Raw genomic sequence first — 8,584 nt, forward strand, 5'->3', positions numbered from 1 at the left:
ATGACCAATGGGGTGGTCCATGCCAATGTGTTTGGCATCAAAGATTGGGTGACTCTGAACAACATCTCCGTTCTGGCCTACTGTACGAGATGCCCACGTCAAAAACAATTACTCTTCGGGAAAGAAGGGGCTTGAACAAACTCATCCTGCCTCTACAACAGGTTGGAATAGCTTACTGTTCACCTTTACAGCTTCTACTGTCCACTGTAAATTGCTTGTTTTTCTTTATCAAAGGTTTTGTCTGTGTATTAGGGTCCAGACTTGACTCATGGCCAATTCCTGAAGACTGGACGAATTTTGCCCTCAAACAGCATATGCTGTGAAACTGCAGTATGGATGAGTCCTCGATTCAACTGCAGTTACCTAGGCCTGTAATGTAAGAGGTCAGTGCTGCATGTTATCTGCTCTTTCATCACACATCCTTACAGATGACATGAAATTGCTGATGGAGATCTGAAGGACATGGACTGCTTCTTTGCCACCCTCCCCACTCCTTTTAGTGCTATTGATTCTGAGGCGTTTAAGACCAATGTTGTTGGCAAGTACACATCATTTGATCCAAAGGTCAGTTGGTAGAGCATGGTGTTTGCAATGGTGTTTGCAACGCCAGGGTTGTGGGTTCGATTCCCACGGGGGCCCAGTAAGGAGAAGAAGAAAAAAAAATGTATGAATTGAAATGTATGCATTCACTAGTGTAAGTCGCTCTGGATAAGAGCGTCTGCTAAATGACTAAAATGTAAATGAACACTGTGTCTAGTTAGAGAGCACTGCTATATGAATTTCCTTTGAATTTATGGGACAGATTGTAGGATTGCTCACTGAATGCTAGTCTCTCATCATGAATGCGTCCTCTATGTTTTTAGGTCTGTTCATGAGATACATGCTCCTGGCCTACATCAAGCTGCCCTTCAAACAGGTGTACAAATTGTACAAAGCCCTGCAGCACTACTACCACAGTCACTACGCCCAGCCTGGTGATGGCCAGGTGGGGCTGCCTGCCCTGACTGCAGATGACTCAGATGGACCTCACCAGCACAGAGGACACTGTAGGGGAGAGGATGGAGGAGGAGGAGCTGGACACAGCACCACTGCATGAGTTATTAAAAGTAGAGGTGGTAGTAGCGGGGAGTATCCTTTGCAATTTGCATATTTCTCATTTTCCCTATTTGAGACCTTGAAGTCTCCGCTACGCTGCCCTCAACCTGGCAGCACTGCACTGTCGCTTTGGTCACCAGTGAGTAGTGATGGGCATAGATATGGAAAGTATCAATATCAGTTGCAATTTATGTATGCAATATTGATTTATGTCAAAATGAAAATCAATTCCAACTCTTGACTCAGTCAACAGGCTGACCTGGCTCTACATGAGGCAATCCGCATCGCCCAGGAGTCCAATGATCACGTGTGCCTGCAGCACTGCCTGGTAGGAGCTTTTACGTTTGTGTTATATGCCCAACATACAGTATTTACACAATGTGTAGTCAAGGTTGGTCAGTGTCTATTTCACTTTCTCAGCACCAATACTGTACCTGTGTAGTCATCCATGAATGTATTTATCTCTTTCAGAGTTGGCTTAACACGCCGGAACAGATGAAAGGACCTGACAGCGCTGCGCTAATTGAAGACTTTGGAAATGGCCGTCCACTTCTGTCTACTGGTAAGAATTTCATATGCCTGCAGATGAGACTGGAGCACTCCAGGTTTACTTACCGTTTTATGCAATAGCCTCTCAGTTTCCTGAATCTATGGCGGTTCAGTAGATCCAGGTGATTACTAACCCTCACATTACCACCATCCTCCTTACCAGTGCACCAAATCTGGAACCAACAAGACCCTGAACAGCTTCTATCCCCATGCCATAACACTGCTAAATAGCTAATAAAATGTCTACCCGGATTACCTGCATTGACCCTTTTTTGCACTGACTCTATGCACCCACACACACTGGACTCTACCCACACACTCACACATGCTTATACTGACATCCCAACACACAAATACACACACACTCTACATACGCCAACACGCACACACATGCATACTGATACCTCACACACACATACACTTTCACACTCACCACATACGCTGCTACAACTTCCTATTGTCTATCCTGTTGCCTAGTCATTTTATCCCTACCTATTTCTATATAGCTACCTCAATTATTTTGTACTCGTGCACATTGACTCAGTACTGTTACTCCCTGTATATAGCCATGTTATTTTTACTCATTATTGTTATCTGTTGTTCACTGTGTAATAATTCCTCTTCACACTATTTTTCTGTAAAAATTAAAAAAAATAAAAAAAATAAATAAATAATATATATATATATATATATATATATACATACTGCTCAAAAAAATAAAGGGAACACTTAAACAACACAATGTAACTCCAAGTCAATCACACTTCTGTGAAATCAAACTGTCCACTTAGGAAGCAACACTGATTGACAATAAATTTCACATGCTGTTGTGCAAATGGAATAGACAACAGGTGGAAATTATAGGCAATTAGCAAGACACCCCCAATAAAGGAGTGGTTGTGCAGGTGGAGACCACAGACCACTTCTCAGTTCCTATGCTTCCTGGCTGATGTTTTGGTCACTTTTGAATGCTGGCGATGCTTTCACTTTAGTGGTAGCATGAGACGGAGTCTACAACCCACACACGTGGCTCAGGTAGTGCAGCTCATCCAGGATGGCACATCAATGCGAGCTGTGGCAAGAAGGTTTGCTGTGTCTGTCAGCGTAGTGTCCAGAGCATGGAGGCGCTACCAGGAGACAGGCCAGTGCATCAGGAGACGTGGAGGAGGCCGTAGGAGGGCAACAACCCAGCAGCAGGACCGTTACCTCCGCCTTTGTGCAAGGAGGAGCAGGAGGAGCACTGCCAGAGCCCAGCAAAATGACCTCCAGCAGGCCACAAATGTGCATGTGTCTGCTCAAACGGTCAGAAACAGACTCCATGAGGGTGGTATGAGGGCTCGACGTCCCCAGGTGGGGGTTGTGCTTACAGCCCAACACCGTGCAGGACGTTTGGTATTTGCCAGACAACACCAAGATTGGCAAATTCGCCACTGGCGCCCTGTGCTCTTCACAGATGAAAGCAGGTTCACACTGAGCACGTGACAGACGTGACAGAGTCTGGAGATGCCGTGGAGAACGTTCTGCTGCCTGCAACATCCTCCAGCATGACCGGTTTGGCGGTGGGTCAGTCATGGTGTGGGGTGGCATTTCTTTGGGGGGCCGCACAGCCCTCCATGTGCTCGCCAGAGGTAGCCTGACTGCCATTAGGTACCGAGATGAGATCCTCAGACCCCTTGTGAGACCATATGCTGGTGCGGTTGGCCCTGGGTTCCTCCTAATGCAAGACAATGCTAGACCTCATGTGGCTGGAGTGTGTCAGCAGTTCCTGCAAGAGGAAGGCATTGATGCTATGGACTGGCCCGCCCGTTCCCCAGACCTGAATCCAATTGAGCACATCTGGGACTTCATGTCTCGCTCCATCCACCAACGCCACGTTGCACCACAGACTGTCCAGGAGTTGGCGGATGCTTTAGTCCAGGTCTGGGAGGAGATCCCTCAGGAGACCATCCGCCACCTCATCAGGAGCATGCCCAGGCGTTGTAGGGAGGTCATACAGGCACGTGGAGGCCACACACACTACTGAGCCTCATTTTGACTTGTTTTAAGGACATTACATCAAAGTTGGATCAGCCTGTAGTGTGGTTTTCCACTTTAATTTTGAGTGTGACTCCAAATCCAGACCTCCATGGGTTGATAAATTGGATTTACATTGATTATTTTTGTGTGATTTTGCTGTCAGCACATTAAACTATGTAAAGAAAAAAGTATTTAATAAGATTATTTCTTTCATTCAGATCTAGGATGTGTTGTTTAAGTGTTCCCTTTATTTTTTTGAGCAGTATATATATATATATATATATTTATTTATTTATTTAAAACATCTTTTTTTTAACTCTGCATTGTTGGAAAAGGACCCGTAAATAAGTATTTCACTGTTAAGTCTACACCTGTTGTTTATGAAGCATGTGACAAATAAAAGAGTTTTCAGAGGGGCTTTCCTTTCATTTGATTTTCTCTCCTCAGTACCTGGCATATCTGGGCATTCAGTCCCTGGTCCAGCAGGGGGCGATCCAGGGCAAGACAGCCCATGAGCTCATGGATGCTCTGAAGGACACAGACATCCTGCAAAGTGCTGGAAGCACAGCCTGTCAGAGCTCATAGACATCAGCCTGGCTCAGACTACATCCATATGGATGATGTATGGCAAGAGGTGGTTCTCCTTCACTCATTCTGACATTCCCTGACATAAAGAATCCACACTGAAAATAAAAGATTCAAACTGCAATGAATTTAATATAAAATAACAAAACCTGGTTGTCACTCACATATTTGGCAGCAATGTGAACCACAATACCCTCTGCCACCTGGCTGAGTTGCATGCTGAACAGATACTGTAGTTAGTACACCTCTTCCCACCTCTGTCTCTGGCTCCACTTCTGTCTCTGGCTCTACCTCTTATCTGTCTTCTGTCACATCTCCCTCAGGGCTGTTTCACAAGCATTGATGTGATCCAGATTACATCTCAGGAGATGTGCACTGGTACTGACTGTGAGTGAGACTTGTTTTAGTTCCTGTCCCTCTCCCTCCAGGGCTTGTATGGGGCTGTGTCTGAGGTCCTGAAGCATCTGAAGGGGCAGTTTCCCCCTCACACCCAACATGCCAAGGTGAGGCAATCTGAACTCCTACTCATCTCTATCCATCAACTTTAGACTTGACCTCAATCACCATGTTTGGCACTTTTCTATCGATATTGTATACAGAATCACCATTGCCTCCTTATAGTAGGCAATGGCACTGACATGGCTGGTATGAAGTGGACTTTAGTCAATTGTAAAGGTTTGTCTCCTCTATCACCCAGCTGCTGATGCTATGTGACCTCAAGATCCAGTTTGACAGAGCAATGAATGATGGGAAATACCACTTGGCAGAGCCCCATGTCACAGCCATTGCTGCCTTTAACAAAACAGAGGGTTTATAGCTAAGGAAGTGTCTTGACTCAGAACACCTTTACACTTTCTTCCAGTGTTTTAGTTCAGGGGTTGCCAAACTTTTTCACTCAGGCCCCCCTCCCAGCAATTGGACCCCCCCCCCCCTGCGCACGCGCCTCGTCTATTTCTATAGGCATTGTTCACACCCCTCTTGTTGGTGAAGAGAAGTTTGCCGGTTTAAAGCTTATTTCCTGCAATTCTACACAATTTGTCATGGGGTGCAAAGAAAATTGTGAAATTGTTCTTGCAATTCTATGCATTTTGCCATGTCTACTGTGTATTCATGTGATATTTGAGTCACAAAAAAATTACAGCAATATCTATGGGCAAAAAAAAAAGAATAACATTAGCTGACATGGGCTAGTTGATCTGGACTTTTCTGACATGTTATAAATGTTTCTCTAAGGTATACAATGACTAACATGACAAGAGGAACTGATGATGCACTACCCAATTTTGAAATTGCACCTTGTGCATTCTACTATTACAACTTTCAAGAGTAAGTTTAAAGCCGGGCTGAGCCCCCCCCCCCCCCGCCAACCCCTCGGTCCCACAGTTTAGGAACCACTGTTCTAGTTAACTGTATGTACAGGTACTGCCAAAATAAGGGAAACACTTGAGTAAATGAGGGTTCTGGCGGCTCTGTTATGGTGTGGGGTACATTTTTCTGAAATGGTTTTGGTCTACTCAACCCTTTAATGGGCAAGTTAAACGGCAATACATTCACAGCCGTTCTGAGTGATCACCTTTAACCTATGGTGAATCATTTCTATACTGATTGGAGTGGTCTCTTCCAGGATGACAATGCCCCCATCCACAGGGCACGAGTGGTCAATGAATGGTTTGATGAGCATGACAACTATGTAAACCATATGCATGGCTGTCTGTCATCACAACCTAGTTGAACACTTATAGGAGATTCTGGAGCGGCACCCGAGTTCTCCACGACCATCAACAAACACCAAATGATGGAATTTCCTGTCAAAGAATGGTGTCGCATCCCTTCAACAGAGTTCCAGACTCTTGTAGAATCTATGCCAAGGTGCATTGAAGCTGTTCTGGCGGGTCGTGGTGGCCCAACGCTTTATTAAGACACTTTATGTTGGTGTTTGCCTTATTTTGGTAGTTATCTGTATATGTGTTGTGTAAACAGGAAAGCTCAAGTGCTGAAGGCACTGAACCGGACCACTAAAGCGTACAGTATCCTGCAGAGGCTGCAGCTGTACTGTGAGAAGACCAAGTACTCAGAGATGATCATCAGGTAGGCCAAGACACTAAATGAAAACACCAGACCTCATCTGTCGATAGAGTCCTAGAATGTTGTTTGAATATGTGTTTATCAATTTGTCAAAGCTACAGTATTTGTTTGGCTACGGGTTGTGTGGCTGTGTTTATATTTGTGTGTGTGCCTTGTGCAGGGTGATGCTGGCCATTGCAGAGTTGCATTGAGAGTCGTCAGGTGTTGCCACAGCCCTTGCTCTCCTGCTGCAGGCCCTGGCCAGACAGCACCATCTACATGCCCTGGTCTCTGACTATCCTGCACCTGGCCTTCACTCAGGTCAACACACACAATATATAAGCCCGGTATGGCCTACATACCACTGTGTGCTTGATGTATACACACATATTCTCAAATATACAAATCTTTAATCTCTTGACCTTAGACGGAACTGCATACTGTATGCAAAGCAAACTCCCACATGTAGGTAAAACTAGGGTTATATATATATACTACTGGGTTATATTTAAAAACTCCATCAATAGTTTGTGTTGTTTTCTGTCACCCTGTCCAGTTGGTGCTGGGAGTGCTGGAACAGACTCTGGGTGTCCTTCATCATCCCATCCTGGCCCGTGAGCAGTCATGGACAAGGGCAGAGCTCTGCTGTTGGCAGCCCGCTGCCAGGTGGCCACTGCTGGGTCCCAGCCCAGTGGTCAGAGGCATGCAGGTACCACACATCCCCAACAGCAAAACTTCATATCACTGTCTCAAAGAAATGTACATGTTTGTTGGTGGTTAGGAGGACTTTACCATTTGAGTACACATAGGAGTTTTCCCGCATTGTATTTTGGTTTGAGTCACATAAGCAGTATCAACAATGAAAATTACACTACAATTCTGGATATTTACACAACCCAAACGTCTGATTCCCTGTTGTCTCCCTCCAGGTCTGGGCATGGCTATGCAGACGCTGGTTGAGGATGTAGCCTACTTCTCCATGCTGGACTGTAAGGGGCGTCTGTGGGACGTCCACTACCTGCAGGCCCGACTGCACCACTCCCTGGGCCAAACCCCCCAATGCAACAAATATGCCATGCTGTTCCACCTGCTGGACCAGGAGCTGCAGGCGCCGAGGGCAGCCGTCGCCATGCGACTCTGAACAGTCATCACCACCCTGTCTTCACCACCCTAACACAGACCGGTACATATACTGGTGTACTCTGTCTTTGTCATGGACTTCACATTTCATGCTATCTTTTGTTTTAAATTGCTGCATTAGTAGAGAAACAACTGGTTTAGGCACTCCCGATTTACATTGCAAATGTGTATCATTTTTAGACGATATAAAGATCAAACTTCAAGTCTCTATAATCTTATCTCCCAAGTTTGTTGTCCTTTTTTCTTGTGAAACTGCGAACCTGAAAATCACTATAATTTGTTCCACCTGAAAATGTTTCTGACTACACTACCACTAGATGGCGATCACAGCTATTGGAGAAGAAGTGCAGCCTGGCTGGGCCTCCCCACAATATTTGTGTATTTTAATTTGCATACATAACACCCACATATTATTTGAATTTCAGGTTAGGGTACATACCAGTAGTCAACAATGAGTTTAACCTTCTTCAGGAAAGGATCTTTTCGAGGTTGTCATTGCCTCTGTTGTAGGATGTCAATAGAATAGATATCATCAACATATTTTTCAAAGTCCCGGTGGTATGATCTCATCAGAGGTCAAGACAAAGATGTCTAGCATAGAGCATCTAATCATCTATGCTTAGAGAATGAGGAATGCTTACCCGAGCTGTCAGGGACAGTCAGTTTTACCCACCACGATATGATGAATGACCGTAATATCAGAGCCGGGCAGAAGATGAATACGTTTTAGAGAGCAAGGTGATTTTTCTTCAGTTGGAGCATGCCAATGAACAATGTAATTTCAACTATTTTAATGAAGTGAAAATATTTCCTAATTTTAATGGGATAGTTCTGAGATTAACTGAAATTAGATCTCCGTGTGTGTGCCATAACGTAACATTCTGTGGGAAACTGAGCTAAGCAATGACACTGCATATTGTTTTGGTCAGTCTGGTGTAGATTTATGCAACCTCTAAGAGTGGTTATTTTTTAATGTGCCAGTCATGAGCGCCACTACATTCACATTATCTCTTCATAATAACACTGATCCAAGAAAAGGTCTTATGAAACAATTTTGTATATTTTGAATATCCTTAATTGCCCTTTGGTTTGTATACAGAAGAAGCTTAGTCTAATAGCATTTAAAACATTACCT

The 8,584-nt window shown here is 44.6% G+C and overlaps 1 pseudogene; it reads left to right on the top strand.

The window, feature by feature from the left end:
* On the top strand, window positions 1-7,667 carry LOC115164068 (anaphase-promoting complex subunit 5-like; annotated as a pseudogene).
* The last annotated feature ends 917 nt before the right edge of the window (window positions 7,668-8,584 follow it).

Source organism: Salmo trutta, chromosome 27, assembly GCF_901001165.1.
Source record: "Salmo trutta chromosome 27, fSalTru1.1, whole genome shotgun sequence".
In the NCBI taxonomy this organism is placed as follows: Eukaryota; Metazoa; Chordata; class Actinopteri; order Salmoniformes; family Salmonidae; genus Salmo; species Salmo trutta.